This window comes from Gymnogyps californianus, chromosome 2, assembly GCF_018139145.2.
Source record: "Gymnogyps californianus isolate 813 chromosome 2, ASM1813914v2, whole genome shotgun sequence".
Lineage (NCBI taxonomy): Eukaryota > Metazoa > Chordata > Aves > Accipitriformes > Cathartidae > Gymnogyps > Gymnogyps californianus.
The window spans coordinates 94633798-94650350 of NC_059472.1; the positions used below are offsets into that span (position 1 = coordinate 94633798).

At 45.4% G+C, this 16553-nt stretch overlaps 1 protein-coding gene across 1 annotated transcript in view; it reads left to right on the forward strand.

The window, feature by feature from the left end:
* RREB1 (ras responsive element binding protein 1) overlaps positions 1-16553 on the forward strand; it is a 124571-nt gene that overhangs the window by 36237 nt on the left and 71781 nt on the right. The window lies entirely within an intron of this gene.

The following is a 16553-nucleotide window of genomic DNA, read 5'->3' on the forward strand; positions in this document are numbered from 1 at the left end:
GTGCTAAGGCTGTGGCTCTTGGACTCGAGTGATTGTGAGAGAATTGCAGGTTTTTTCTGCTTCCTTTTTCCAAGCAAACATTTTCTGACTCGTGAACAACCACGAGTGGAGTTTATCCTATGGGCTTAAAGTCAGCAAGCCCAAAAATGCATTTAAAATCTCTCTTGACTTTTGGGATGAGGGGCTGTGACAGCAACTGGACTTGAGGAAAAAAAGGTACTTTTAATGTTTGCTGGCAGTTCCACCAGTGTAGTCTGAGACTTCATCTGCTGACATGTCAAACTGTCCGCTTTCACCGTTTTGGAGCGGGGGTGACTGGGACTGACCAGACCAGTTTTTAGGGAGCTTAGTCAGCTTCCTAATTTCCAGGTATACTGAGAAGAGTCATCAGGGACAGGAATGGAGAGAGAATGTCAGTAAGTTCCTCTGCATGAAACAAGCTGGGCTGCCAGGAGGATTTTCAATTGGAGATCACCAGGCAGCATTATTACGGGCCCTGCCTTCTCTTGCATGCAGCTCTACCAAGCTTTAACCATTTGTGCTGCAACACTACTTGTCAGGTGTTTAGCTTCAGGCCACATTTGTTTTGATTGAAAGAAAAGTAATAAAAAAAAATTCTTCAGCCATTTCTAAGAATGCAGATAAGGGAAAAGTAACTTCAGGTTTTGAATTCTTTTTCATGTCCTCTCTTTTTTTATTGGAAAGAAGAAAAAAACACAACAAACCTAGAATCCCTAAAAAAGGGGGAGAAAGTCTGACCTGTTCTTCTAGTCCTCAAAGCTGTAATGCAGGGGCATTGAGATTTGGGAAGGGTGAAGCGGGTGGGAGATTGCAGTTACAGCTGCCGATTGAATAAGCTAGCTATTGATTATCATAGCTGATAATCATCAGCAATGGTGATTTCTCCAGTGCGTTCTGTTCTTAATGTCTGTTGCAATATGTATGGTAAAAAGGACTGTGCATGACCCAGTGAAAGCCAAGCATCCTCATGTCCCTCTTACTCCAGACCAGGGTAAGTCAGATCAGTTCTGTGACTATTGAAGTTGGCAACGTAATCCCACGTCTTGAGTTAGCAATTTAGTGACCTTGTGTACCTATATATTTGTCTTCTCTTTCACATGCAAAAAACATGTGGGGAATGTGTGACCGTTTCTCTTGCACTGTGATGTACAGGTGTAGGTACAGAATCTCTGGTTGAGGGGTTTGTTGGTGTAAGATGAAAATGTTCTCGTGAATGTGCTTTACTTTGTAGGCACTTCTGTTCCATATGGAGTAGGGGTAGCTTGAAAGTTGTCTGACAAGGTTTGCACACCTTGCCAAACACCTAAATAAAAACAAAGGCCCAGAAGTTCGTGAATACCTGTGCATGTGATGTAAACAAACTTCCTGATGCAGGGGCCACGTAGCTCTCCCTTGCAGACCACAGCTTGCACTGGGACCTTTGTAGCTTCTGTTGAAACTAATGGGTGAGTTCCATAGAATGGGCCCATTAGTATCAATTCATTAGCAAGACTGAGGCCTTGATGTGTAATGAGCCCTTAAGTGTAATTTGCAATAGCTTGCTGACTGTATCTTACTAAGCTGCTGTGGGTGCAAGAGGGAAACAGACTGAGGCTGGAGTAATATTTACCTTCACTTCCAGTCAGGAGGAGTATCTAGAGCAAAAAGGAATGTGCCACACCTAGGATCTCCACAGTTTGCTTTTCTGGGAACTTCGGCCACAGAGAATGAAATACCCCTGATGCTGCTGTATGCGCAGGGTGAAGGCGGCTGCTATCTTTAAAAATACGCATATGAAAACGGAACTGGAAGTTACTGCAAAGCTGCATTTGCAGGTATCATAGCAAGGAAATTTTTAGAAACCAGACCTGAAAGGTTTTACAACAGCAAGTATCTTAGGATACTCCCTGACGTTTCTCATTTGCTTTGCTGAAGTTTTAAAAAAAACCCCTGGTTTCCATATTATGGCTAGCAATTAATAAATTACTTTAGGAGTTTGTTTTGTTTTGATTATATACAGTGTGTATGTATCATATGTATTTTAATGTGCATTTAAAAACTGCTTTTTTGCTTGATTATGGAAGGGGAGACCATGGAAAGAGTATTTTAAGTTCTTTGACAAGACACTTGATTGAAGTCATTCCTTCATGTTAAGCAGCCCAGAGCAATATTGAATAGCTCTGTCCTCCTCTGTTTTGAGAAACTCCTCAAAATTAAAGAAAAATCCCTTTTTTGTTTGTTTTCCAAGAGAGAAAAAACTGAATTTCAAAATGGGTTAAACAGTTTAGCGATTTGTATTCCATTTCTTGCGAACTTCCCCCTCCCCCCTGAGCCGAACCACTCTTCCCCTCTGCTCTTGCCCACAGAATTACCATGCAACTAATTTTAGAGGTGGGTTTACACATTTGTTTTAAAAACGCTGCGGTCTCCATCTCTGGTAATCCACCAGGTGGAAGCAGATGTGTAGAATATCTGTACATGTATTTGTAAATCTGAGTTTGAGCAGAGGGGATTTCTAAGAGGGCAGTGTGTGTGCAAAGGCAAGGGAAGCCTTGGCAATGTAATACCATCAGTAAGGAAAAATTTGCAGTTAACCACTAGCTGGATTCGTTGGTGGTTTTTGTTCATGTGGTGGGCCGGGTGACATTGTATTAGCCAATTCTTCTGATGGATGGTTAGAGATCAGTTGCCTGGCTGTTCTGAATTACAATAGTGAGAAGGCTATCGGGGAGGGGATGGGAGGAATAAGATAGGAAGTGGTTTCTTAAAGATGGGTGCTCTTCTTGTGCTAACAGAAATTTTGGTCTATTAGCCTTGAGTGTGCTTTTCTGACCTACGAGCTCATTCGTAGCTTACTGATGTTTTCTTCCCTTCCGCCTGCCTTCCCGTTAACCACCTCGCATCCCTGTACCTCTCTGCTCTTGCAAAAAATGGCATCTTTGAAGTTTGGGGGATATCCCTTCTGTATTCAGCCCACACAACAATTTTGCTTTGAGCGCATCTTTGTCTGGAAATATGCTAAAAGTGCTAAAATTCTTATTTTGTTTGGTTGAGGGATGGATAGGGAGGGCAGGGGGAGTCCACAGGGTGTCAAACAGGAAGCTTGAGGTAGCCCTAAGTGACTTCCTGAAAGCATCCCTCCGGCCTGCAAATGCTCATGGTCTCCTAAAGGCAGTCATTTGGAAAGGGGCTGCACTATCCAGATTTACACTGCCTGCTATGTTTCCTGTAACATAAATGCTGTGGCTGTGTACTGCTGCAGGTTTTTGTTCTGTCCTACAATTTTTGTTTTTGTTTCTCCATTGACCTGTTGCACTAAAATTTGTGTCACTGCCTGACAAACAGTGCTCTTAATAACTTAAGCTTTACTTATAGGGCAAAGCCTGGACGGTAAGACGTGTTGAATATATATTGGCTTAAATAATTTCCTTACTGACTTGTACTGTTTGAGCTTTGCTTAATTCTGAGCATGTTACAGAAAAATCAAATTGCCTAAAAGTGAAGTGTTCCTTTCCAGCTATACCAGCTAAGATATTTGCATTTTAAGTCCAGAGTTGCAAAACTTAGTCCTCTACTTGTACTTGGTGCATGTTAGGACAAAAATAAAATGGAGGAAGAGCTGAAAGAAACAGTTTGTATCACTTGAGGCCCAGTGGGAGCTGAGGGTCAGGATCACTCTGAGAATTAATCAGTTCACTAGAGAATATGATAATACAAGGAAATGATGGTATTGCAATAAGGTTTTCATTTTTTTTTTATTAGTAGCAGAAACTTTAAAAATAAAAAGAGAGCAAGAGAAAGCCTGGGAGCCAAAGTGGCCTGAAGGGGAAATGACCAAGACCAGCTTAGAAATGCAGAGAATGGTGGTTCAGGAGTGCTGCTTCGCTGCGTCTTTGTGCGAAACTCCTTTCTGTCTTGTGGAGAGGGGAGAGAGAGATCACAGCCCTGTGAAATCTGACTTCTTAATGCTGTTTTGAATGACATGAAATAGTTCTGGGCCTTACACTTTTCTTGCAGATTGAGAGTTTTAAACAGGGAATGCCAGGCCTGCGGAAAAGTGACTGTAATCACCAATCCGAAAGAGGTGCGTGGCCTTTCTTGTCATTTTTAACAAGCCAAAATGTCGCAGAAATCTGCCCAGGCAAAATTTTGGTCCTGCTGTCCCCCAGTGCAATAATTATAATACAGAAACAGCTGATGGGTCACGTCTCCAGCCCTGTGCAGCGTTATGACTTGCTACCTACATTCCATGTTTAGCTTTGAGCGATCAGATGGTGCAGGCAACGTGAGCTAGCAGTGCCTAAGGACATGCAGCCAGGCAACACGTCCTTTCCCTCTGCAGCTTTGGTTTCTTTTCTCCACTTCTGTCCCATCCTGTCCCCTTAAGGTGATGCATTTTACAATAAATACCACTCTCTGGAGGGGGTCAGCTGCCTGTGCGGGAGCACGTGTGCCATTCCCACTGCGCTGTATGTTAAGTCCAGGGGCCCAAGGTTTGTAAATATTGTTTCTAAAGTACCTGAGGACTGCAGGTGAGCTCCTTGCCCTGCTTACCAGGGACTCTGGAGCTGTGGTTGGTACATGTGGTGGCACACGGTGGCAGACTGTTCCAGCATTGTTGCTGATGTGACTTAATGAAGCACGAGTTGTATTGGAGGGGGTAAATTTTGTCTTTGTGCATGGGGAAAGGGTCATTTACAAATGTTTACAAACCAAAAAGTTGAAAATCATGCTTAATTCAGCCATGTAAAGACTGAGGGAGGTGGGGAGGGAGGGGGATATTTTGGACTTGTGTTTGTTTTATGCTTAGAACTGTGCAAAAGGTACACCCAGTCCATGATCTAGGAAAAATTGGATAGGTGAGCAGAAAATTACTAACTCATTGCCTAGGACTGCTCTTGCTCTCTTGCTCCCGTCTTCCAGGGATGCCATGGGAGAGGTGTGGTGCAGACATTTTAATTGTGGTAGTTTATTTTATTGTGAACTTATTTTCACTGGGTTTAATTGGAGAACTGAACTTCAGGTAGACTTTTAAATGATAGGAGTGCTCTTTATGGCAGAGGGGTTGCAAGTGAGCTCTGAGCTGGAGAGAATGGAGCGAGGGGGAGCAGGAGGAGGGAGTCTGGAGATGGAGCCGGCTGTGGGTTCGTTCCACTACATCTTTTCATCTTTCCCTGGTACTGCAGCACTGCGGGAGTAGAGTTACCGACAACATTCTTGCTCAGGTCTCTCATCCCTCACTCAAATAGAGGGTGTAATTTGACGATGTCTCAGCTCCCCTGTGTGAAGGCTGTTGATGAAACTGTATGTGTGTACGTTTTTAAGTGAAAAAGAAAAAAAAACGCAAACAAATGCAAATCCCAAACCAGATCAGTTCCGTGATCCCGGATCACTGTGTGGTTGTTCAGACGCTGGGACTGGCACGAGGCTGGAGGGAGAACGTGTGGCCAGAGCTGTGGGGTGAAGTGAGGACTGGCAGTCTGTCCTTCTGAATGACAGCCGTGGCTTACATCAAGTTAAATCAGTCTGTACACTGCAGGCTGAGGCGAAGCAGAATGGATTAAAAACAGGTTTTCACTTCTAGCCTTGAGTTTCCTTGCAACTGTAATTCTGTGTCAGCTTGTGGGGGTACATGTATTTCTGCATCTCAGCTACCGTGGAATATGAGAGACATCTTTTTACAGGACAGTTCTCACAGTCAGGATTCACTAAGTTTTCCTTATTCGAACTGCTGTGTCCACAACTTTCACAAATAGATTGTGAATCTGGATTTTTATCTCCTCCTTTTCCATCCATATCAGCTGTTATCGGCTGCAAACAGGTTAACAGTGAGGCCTGCCGGGCTGCTCAATGGGTGGCCGCCTGGCGCTGCCTTTGGGGTGATGCAGATCATTTCTATTGGCCAAGGTTATCTCCTTGCTGACCTTGTAGCCAGAACTCAGCCTCTCGGTGGCACGGTAATTGTGAAAAGGAGGGCTTCTGGAAGAATTCGTAAAGGCTGAAATATCCTTTCTGGTTTTGTAAAAGCCGTGTTTTATTTTCATCACTGCTCTGAACGAGGAAAGAAAGTGCCTTGATTTTAAGTTTCCAAATTCGGAAAAGGTTGTGTTTGAAGATTCTTTTCTTCTAAAATCCACTGTGGAGACTTCCTAAACTTAACATGGCAAGAGGCTGCCGTACCACAACTCGGCTTAAAAGCCCGCTTTTGCTACTGTACTTTCTTGGTTGTTTGCTCACTGAGCGTTGATAGCTTGCTGTACGTGATTACACAGCATCTGATTTCTTCCTAGCTGTAGCCTTTCATACCAGGATGTCTTTTCCCTTGGTTGCAATTGGTTCAGTTTACTGGACTAAATATGATTGCATGCTTTTGGGATGAAGAGAGACTTCTGTTAGCTGTGTAATGGAATGAGGCACAGAGATTAATGGGGGGAATGGGGAGAGAGGGAGGAGTTGGGTGGGTTTTCTGTTTTTTCTAGAGGCATCGGGCCCCTCCCGTAGCGAGGGAGAGCATAGTACATCGAACCTAAAGACCTTTAAAGTACATGCTGAAATGGATGCTGGGAAGATACAGTACAGTGCTTGGGCACAACTCCAAGGCTCCCAAGGCAAGTAATATTTAAACAAGCTGAACAGCCCCTTTAGGCAAGCAGCAGGAAATCCAGCACTGAGCTTTGTGTTGTTGCATGGTCAGCAGAAGATAAAAGCTCAGGCTATGCAGCTGGGGTTCCCTCCTATCACTGGATGGCAAACTGTTAAGAAAAGATAAAAAGACAGAAGAGAACAGGGGGTCGTCTTACTGAAAAGCATTCTTTCATATTTTAAGCCGTTGAAGTACTTTGAAATACATTGGGCCTGATGTAAGTCAGAGACAGCGCCATCGGCAGCTCTGGTGTGTGTTGGAGCTTTTACATCAGTTGCCAGGCGAAAGGTGAATTCGTCCCTCTGCTTCACCAGAGCTAAATGTGTAACGTGGGTAGGACTGTGATACGCATAGGTGCCTCACCGCGAGCCTCACAGCAGGCAGGAGCTTCCCAGAACTTTTTTAGGAGCAGGGCATGTTATGGTGGGGCTTCTGCTGGCTGGGGTTTCATTCTGAAATGCAACCAGCATTCAGCCATATATAGCCTTTCCAGGTCCCGCTTTCTGCAGCTGATCCTTGGTTAGGGACTATTTTAACAATGAGGAAGTGAATTTAAATGAATGAGATTGCTAGTTCAAGTTGTCTAATCATTATTTACTGTATTCCTCCCCTCCGTCCCTCCTCCTTTTTTCCTGCATCACAGCACTGGTGTCTTGGGAAAGAAAATGCTTCAGAGCATTTGTTACTAATTTAGCAGCAAGTACGTGCTCAAATTTGGGATTTCTGAGATCTGTGTGTGCCATATGTAGGCAAAATGTAATATTTGCTAGTTCCAGTAGAAGGGAACAAACACAAATTTGCTGTTCTTCAGATAGTGTTTCTTTAATCTAGTGAGACTTACATTTGTGCAGCCTTTTTGTTTTGGTAAGACGGTTAACCGTCCTCCCTAGGGTGCCTAATTGCTTATCATGAACTAATCAGTCCCCTGGGTATATGAAGGGATGAAACACTGCCAAGATAGAGCCTGTGACTTCCCCCAGAGGTGTGATAACCCTCCCAATTACCCCACCCTTCTGGGAGCTTGCTTACTGCTATTTTTAAGACCTCGTTACTTCAGAAATTATCCATGTTTAGAGATTTTAGGAAGTTTTAAAGGAGTATATTTGCTGAGGAACCTTTGAACTTGTCAACTTTCATATTTTTTGTCAGATCTGTATTTAATAACGTTTCAAGTTCAGTGTGAAATACGCTAAACATGTTGCTGCTGCCACTTCTGTTTATGAAAGTGCCTACCTCCATAGCCTCCGTGGCATGCCAGACCCTAACGGATGAGGAAGGGGCCAGTTTGTGTCTTCAGCTGTCAGTAAGCAGGGATGGCGAAATCTTCTAGCTTCAGAAACCCCGTTTGAAGTTTAGATGAAGGAATGAGTGAAACAAATCTGGTGGTGACTCTCTTCTGATTTTTGGTAGAATGATAGTTGCACATTACCATGTGTGAAATGAGTGGGTAGATTAAGAAAAGTTTTTCACCTTACACTGAAAAATAATTTATCTAGCTGGTGGTTTTGCTTCCTTTCTCCTTTTAGTTTCTTGGTTTAACTCATTCAAATACATGCTTGTCTGCTCTACAGGTGAGATGGCTACCGATTTCTTGAATTCTTCTCTTGTATCTCTGTATTGAACGGTTGAGCTCCATAAGGCATATAAAACTTACTACGAAACAATAATGTCTGAACTGGAAGTGGAGAATAGCTCCTGCTATTTAGTATCTGAATGAAAGTACGAGTTCTGGTGTTGAGGTTTGTTTGTCCTTTACTTCTGCTCTGAATGAACATCGTGTTATATGAAGTTTGGAGGATGGGATCTGTCAGTTGGGTAGAAATACAGTTTGTTCCTTTAAAGAGTTGTAACCTAATCAAAGAACAATATCAGATTTTTTTTTTTCTTTTGTGGCTCTTTTAAAACACTTTAGGTCTTGTTCACCTCTGGTCATAGAGTAGATTCTAAGTGACCTCAGCAAGATTAATGTAGATATATATATATTGCCATAGTATGTACTGGCTTAAAACTGTAAAGCAAGGTGATTGCATTTTTAGAATTAAAAGAAAGTAGCTGTGTGGGTGTGTATGTATATATAACTGAGAAAATGTTCACATGGAAACATCATTCCTCAAAAGAAGTATGAATTTCAGTATCATAGGTCTGATTATGATACTTCAATGTTGCTTCGCTATGTGTGCATATATGAAAGTGATTAGTCAAGGTTCCACTAGCAAACTCTTGCTGTTCTACTGCAGTAATTGGGGTGGGTGTGAGTGGGTGCACAGGCCACTTGGTCAATTTTTTTGTTGTCATTCGTTTTTCTCTATGGTGAACACCTGCAACTACTACTTTACCCAGAATTGGGTTGAACGTATGCATAATTCATACTAGCTTGTTTCAGGCTAACGTTTTGGTATATTATATGTCAATGGGAGTCAGCAGAAGGAAATGAGTTTCCCTTTTCATACGTGAATTGTGGGAAGAATTGTCTGTATCATCTGTTTGATGGCAATGTGTGAAGCACTAGCGGTGGAATTGGTTTTTTGGAAGAGGAGGGTGGTTTTGGACTAGCAGCAGACGTTTTTGGCTGGAGGAATAGCAACTTGAAACTTCACTTACTGAAGAAACCTGTTCACAATTTTGTCTGTTTTTTTTTTTTTTCCCCAGCGTTCCTGAAATAAACTTCCTGCAATTCTTTGCAGTGTGCAGGTGTCCAGACTCCCCTTTACTCATGGTCGCCTGTGCAGCCCGTCAAGCGACTGAAGGCTGTACCTAAAATTCTGCCGGCAGTGCAGCGCACTGCAGTGATCTTGATATAGTTACGGTGGACACCTTGTACAGCTACAGGCTGTAGCATCCCCTCCTAGTCCGAACAACTGAGTATTGCGTTCCAGGAGTCTACACGTGTGGAGGACTGCCTGGAATAGAAAAAGGAAAGCTACAGAGATTGTAAGCTGCTGCTTGATCCGTGTGGCTGTTGTGCCGAGGAGCATCAAAACTTTGCTGGATGGATCCGACAGCTCGTTGCAGAGTAGAGGGTCAGTCTCGCTGGTTATTTGCAGTTATTAACCTTAGTGGATTTTCTTTTTTTTTGTTTGCTTTGTTTTTATATTTTTCTCTGCGTTCATAAGAGGATTGTGGCCTCACAACCAGAATGCTCATGTTCAGGAAACTTAAGGCTGTTCCTGCTGAAGGGCTTTGAAGATCAGCAGGCATTTCCTCCAGGGTTTACAGCGTTGTTGGAGGAGCCCGTCGCTGCAGAAGTCTTCAGGCCTATCCGCCCGACTTTGGTCATTCCTTACCTCACCAGCACGTGGATTATGCTGTTTGCAGACTGTCTAAGCTCCACGATGACCTCCGTGGATTCCTCATGAGCTTTTACAAGGCCAGGCCTGTGTACTTTGTAAAATCCTTTAGAAATGCCTGCTAGGCTTTTAAAGTCCCAGAGCAAATGCTATACTACAAGGAACTTGGAAGGTCAGCAGCTGGATGTGGTTGTGGATGAAGGAGGATTTTTGTGTGTGCGTGTGTGTGTATGCAGTTCTTGTTTTGAAAATACATCTTTTTTCGAGTCAGATAGAGATATGTTGTTTCTGAGAAGGCTTCTTGTACTCATCTGATACAGCTGAGGGACTTTTGAATTCCATAAGAAATTGTTGAACTGGATCCCTGTGCCCTTTTTTTGCACGTGTGTTGCAGTCTATGAAAATTAACAGATGCTGTTTCATTTTGTCAGTGTGCAGGAAGCACCTCCCACAGGTTAGTTTCACTGTGTACTTCAAAATAGAAAGAATACTCGTACTGAAGAATACCATTGGCAAGTAGCACTGCTGTTTAAAATTTTCCTAGTGGCTTTCCTGTGAGGATCTCAACTTGGAGAGGCTTGCCAGCACCATCTACTGCTGTAATTAATTTAGCTAACTAAACCAAGAAAGAAACTTTGTATTTTAGAATTTAGAGCTCTGCAAACAACCCTGAAGGCTACCTGCCCAGCTGGTATAAGCCAGTGGGTGTGCTCACAAGACTGTGGCAACTTGTTCATCAGTGATAGGGAGAGACGTTTTTCTCAAGGCTGGGTTCTCCCTTTACCTGGAGGAAGCAATAAACCTCAGTTTGAGTGATTTGTCGTACTCTGGCATCTATGGCAAATATATATCTAGAACAACCCCAGGTAAAATTAAACAGCTAGGTTGCATCTTTTACCTCTGGTTCAGGATAACAGGAGAATGGCAAACGATGGTCATCTATGCTTAATGGAGATTCTGTGCTGCATGGAGATGATGTAGATGGTGTATATCTGTTCCTGGCCCTAGCCGACTGTAGGAGGTAGTTGACTTGAGACCTGTTTATGCCTCATACGGTGCAGGGCAGGGGTTGGCTTTGGCTTGTAGATCTGCGGGGGGTCTGCCTGGTGTGGAGATACAAGCTAGAAAGGAGCGCTACAGGTTATCTTGCTCATGAAAAAGCTGTGTAGTCACTTTGGATATTGCAGTTGGAAGCTGACATTATAAATGCCTCCTGGGGTGGATGGGAGAGCGAGGGTTGTACAGCACGCTTCTGAATCCTTTTGCTCCAGCACATCTCTCTTTCCTCCTTGTGGCATGTGGTTTCCCCTCTTAAAATTTCAGGCTAAAACTCTCTAATTAAAAAATCTGTTTCGGCGGGTATGTGTGTTTCTGAACGTTTTAAATTGTCTTGATTATAGATTTTTTTGTTGTTGTTTGAAGGGTGTGATAGGGGGAATAGCTCCTGTGCTGACCAGAAACAGAAGACAGGAAGATAATGATGTTAACAAGGTGGGGGAGAAAAGGAGGTGTTTGTTTAGAAAAAGCCTAGTCACTAAAGCCTGTGGAGCAGAGGAACCCTGCTGATAACACAGATGAAATAGTCTGCCTCTTTCCTAACTTTAGAGGAGTGGAGCTTTGTAATAAATGGCTGCCATGTGGCAGCTGTCTCCCAGCTTCGTGAGCCTGGCAGTAGTTAATCCTGTCAGCAAGTCATGCTCCCTGCAAAAGAGCGGCAAGAAGAGCTGCAAACTCTTGAATCATTCTCTCTGCAAAATATTTGCATGTTGAATCTCTTTCTGCTTAAAACGAGTTTGGTAATTTGGTGGAGGTTCTCATCTTTAAGTAGCATTAAAGTGCGGCTGTGTTGGCTTTTAAATAATTTGTTAGAAACATGCTGAGATATTGCAATTCTTTTCCCTCTTTAAAAAAGAAAAAAGCCATTTTAGTTTTGGAAGGTGTGTGTTCCAAGGTACAAAACATGCTGTGTAAAGAAGGGATGCTCTATGGTGCTGTCCCTGTGTGTTAAGAAATTACAGGTTGAGCATCTGAGATCATGATTATCCTTAAAAGCTTGAGGCTTTAGAATTAATCTGTTCACTTCAATTTGCTTTTTGTATTTTGCTGAGCATGTAGTGTTTCTGTCCTTTCTCCACAACCCAGAAAACTAGAACTTTGACTTAAAAAAAAGTTTGAGATTTTTGTGCAGCAGTGTAACACCATCAGATTTTTACAGGGCTCGTGATAAAATCATGATGGTTGACAACGCTACCATCAGGAAATGAGTTTCAATTTCTGTAATTTCTACTCTTTCTTTCCTCATGTCATGCATCATTTTACTGTGTTATCTTGTGAGGTGTAAAGTGCTTTGGCATGCTACCTGGTACAGTGCTCCAAGCAGAGAGTGTGCTGGCATCTCCCGCAAAGGCAGCGCGGTCGGTCTGCAAAGGATGTGTTGGGGGCTCTGCGGTAAGCGCACCAATGCTCTCCTCCTTGGGCTTGCCTGTGCAAGGAAATTTGCTAGCATGTGGATGCAGTTACAGTGGTGAAACGCCATGTGGGACATAGCTACTCGGAAAGGAAAGAGTCTTTTCCTGGTTTAGTTTACCCTATTTCCCGAATGGTTTTTGTAAAATTGCCCGTGCATTCAGGCCCTCTGTGAAGCTCTGTTTAAATCCATCCTGGAGGAAGAGGATTGCAAGCAGGGTGCCGCACAAGAAGCAGGGCACTAACACAGGAGATTTTCTGTGTCTTCCTCGGCATGATTCATCCTGCCTCTCTAATCCCTGCCAAACCTGTCCTGCTGCACACACACAGCTCTGGCTACGTGTGAAGAGCACGCGTAAGGGGGTGAAACATTTGCTCATTTCTCCCTCCAGAGATTTGCTTTAAACCTTTGCCTCGAGTCCCAGGTTGGAAGCTGCACTTGGCTGAGCTGCTGGCCATCAGGGCGAGGGACAGGGATGGGGATGAGGACGGGGACAGGCCCGCCCTCCCTCCTTCCCTCCCTCCCTCCCCGACAGCTGCAGGCACCAATTGCCAGTGAGCAGCTCGGCCGCATGGTTTCATGGCTTTTCTTCCTCTCGTTACTACTGTTCCTTCTTGTTTCCGTGATGCTGTGCGGAGGAACAACTGGACGGATTGTATCCTCTTGGGGTGGGTGCCTGGGCATCTGCACGGCCAGTTGGTATGGCACAGGAGCCCCTGTTTTTTCAGTGACACCAGGGGCTATTGATGGCAGGCTGGGGCTGTGCTGCTGCTGCACAGATGCTTGCTCTTGGCCCACCTTAAAAGGACAAGATATCCCATGGTTTAGACTGGCCATATATTGTCGGGGATGTCAGCATTTCCGTCACAGCTACCCAGCCGAGCCCAGCGTCCCGCTTTGCCTGCCCTGCGTCCCTGCAGCCTCTCCTCAGTTGGAGCCAAGGGGTGCTGTAATTCAGACTGTTTGGAGGGGAGGTTGCTTTTCTTCTCTGTTAGTTAGAAATGTTTTCCATCTGGCTCTCCCAAGTGCAATCCGTCTAGCTCACCCTTTGGGCTCTTGGACGAGCATCTCGTTCCCTCAGCACAGTGCTTGCTGAGCCATGTAGGTGATGGGACATCAACCTATAGCTTCCCCCTCCCCCCAGGGTTTTAAGTTAACTGGGTTTGGCAGGGCAAAGCAAAAATAAAGAAAAAAAAGCCAAACCCACAGAGCTACGTTTTAGATTGTTTCCTCATTTTGCATCCCTCGTGTCCTCTCACTTGACTGAGGCGGCAGCAGCAGAGGTTTTGTGTCCTGGGGCCATGCTTACCTGGGGTCGCTGGGGCTCCCCTCGGACAGGCGCACCTCCCCTTCCTTGGCCTGTTGGGCAGGGAGACACGTGCGATGGGGGTGCCCGCTGGTCCTCGCTTTGGCTTCCCCCTGCCCCTCCGCTCTCTTGCCTTGTCCTCGGCTCCTTCGGGGCCGTGTGGGCAGTGGTGGTTTTGGCAGGCAGTGGGATGCCACTTGCCTGACCCGTTACCGCCTTCACGAGGCACCCCCATCCCGCCTGCCAAGGGAAGAGCCTTCAGGGCCCGCTCCCTCAGGTCCCTGGCTCTAGTCTGGGCTCCCACCCTCTCCCACGCCGTGTCTCAAGGCCGTCCCCTTGCCTGGTGGGATGTGAGCCAGCCCTGGCCCGAGGGACAGACGCGGCGGCCGGACCGAGGAAGGCTGATCGCTGTGGGGAGAGACCCCGGACTGTGTCCCAAGGACCGCTGCCCTGCTGCGGCCAGTGCCAGCCCAGGGAGGACACGAAGGGACTTTCTCGGGTCGCCACTTCATCTAAGGCAAATAAACTGGAGTCAAAGCCAAGAAACACATCGACTTCCTGGAACTCTGCGAGCCGTCCGCACAGCTGTCCCCGCTCCCCGAACACATGCAAAGCAGAGCTTATAAGGACAGACAGTATTGCTTTTGTGTCCCTCCTCAGCCAGTGGGGAGGGTGCTGGGGAGAGGATGTGCTGGGTAGGACCCAAGGCCTGTCTTGTACTGTGTTCCCCCTGCGTCACTGTGGTTCCCGGTGAGTGGGGGGAGCCGGGCCCCCTCCCCACCAGCCTCCTGGTGGTGGGCGTGGGCAGGCAAGGATGGGGATGGAGGAGTGTTTGCAGTTGTCTACACGGGAAGGAGTGGAGGGATGTCTGCTTACAGCCGCGTTTTACTCTGCTGTTGCCCTGACTTTATTTTTTCGCATGTCTAGAAGTGGTGCTTGTGGCCCCAGGTTTGTTAAGCTGTCTTCAAATCTCAGTATCCTTTTTGCTTGAGCAAGCTCTCGAAGCTGACTGCAGTTCGGTGACAAAGGCTTCCTGGAGGGCCAGGTGCTCACCCACAAGCTGATATGAACAGCGAGGATGAGCAACAGCTCGTAGATACTTCTTTGGTCGGGGGGAAGGAGGGCTAAGGCGTTAGAAAAATCTCAAATTCATCAGCAGCTGTTGAGCCTAAATGCAGCCGCAGGTCATTGCAGCTCTTGCGGTGCTGTGTGTTTTGTGTGGCGCTGCCATTCCCAAGAATGGCAGTGCTGGTCGGGAGCTCGGTGCAAGGCTCGGATCAGACCTTCTGAGGTGCCTACCGAGTGTGCTGGCGGACCTAGGCTTTCCTGTTGGGAGCCTCAGGGCCGTTGGGTTTTGCTTTCGCTCTTGGTGCTGGAGCAGCGTGTGCCTCTGTTCTCCTTTCTAGCCTAGCAAGACCACAGGCTCCTGCATGAGGGCTGTTCCCACAGCACACAGCAGTTGCGAAAGGAGCAAACGTGGGTACGCTGTTCAAGTTAGCAAACTGAGCACAGGGCCAAGAAGATAGGTACGAATGCATTTTATATTTAAGGCTGCCTGGTGTTTCTGTGCATTGCTGTAAACCAGTTGGCCCATATAGGTGAATTTCATCCAGGAAACCCCTGCTTTGCCAGGGTTTCTCACTGTTACATTAGTATAGCTTCCTTGTTTTCAGTGTATTACATCAATGTAATACCAGAGTATCATGGTGATTCAGAGTTGTCGTTCACTTAAGGCATTAGCTAAGTTCAAATTCTGGTATGCTTTATGGAGGGATGCTTTTGGTCATCTGAGCCAAAGTTCTAAGGACCATTAGTGGTCCATAAGTCATCAGAAGGTGATTTTCAAAACCTACGTAAAAACTAAATGCACATGCATATCCCATTGTGCATGCAAGGAAATAAAACAGGAGGAGTAAATATGTTTCAATATTGAAAATTTAGCCTAACTGTTAGGTGTTGTAGCAACAGTACACAAAATAATCTGGAAATACGGGGGTCGTCTTTTTCTTGTTTGGTGCTTCTTCCCCTGCCCCCCCCCCCCAAAACAGAAGGTGGGCCCTAGTTCAGTTTTAAGGCATGGCCATGAGCATGTGCTTCACTTGTTTATTCTGTGTCTGAGTGTATCTGTTTGTGTACATGTTAGGTAAGAAAAGGCATGTGGATGTTGTGGATTCGCAGGGTTATTTTAGGAAGCAAAGTGTTATACGTGTGCCAACACAGGTAAAACAATTGCATTGCTGATAGCTCACAGAGTTTATAGCAAGAGGAGCAGTCTGTCTTCTGGTGCTCAGAGAGTACCTTTCAAGAGATGTCGCTCCTTTTGGTTGTTGTCTTTTAGGGTTTCTTTATTTGGTTTTGTTTTTCCCTAGAGGAAAACATTAGTTACAGGTACAAGTTCAAAACCTTTGGGGTAACATTCTTATTTTTTACCGAATGCTGAGTGAAAGAACAACCACCAGGTACTCCCATGCCACTGTCTTTCTTTTTATGCTTGTCTTTGTTTCCCGATAGGCTGCTCTGTACTGGTGCTCCAGCAGTGGTGACAGTGAGGTGATGCTGCCAGTATAATTCTCTACCGCTGGGGTGCCAAGTCAGCACCAACACTTCAGTAGCAAGGGCAGAGTTGGTATTAAAAAGGTCAGTGGGGAAAAGTTTGGTTTTCCTTCACCTTGAGGCAGTGCTTTGAATAGTGTTAACCCTTTTTGCTTCCCACACGATACCTTTTCACCCTCTTTCCTTCCTGCCAGCTTTGATGCAAAATCACATTCAAAATGTAGTGCGGATCATTGTGTGCATCTCTTGGGGTGGGAGCAACCATTCGTGCTTGGGAGTGTCGCCATGTGCTCTGGG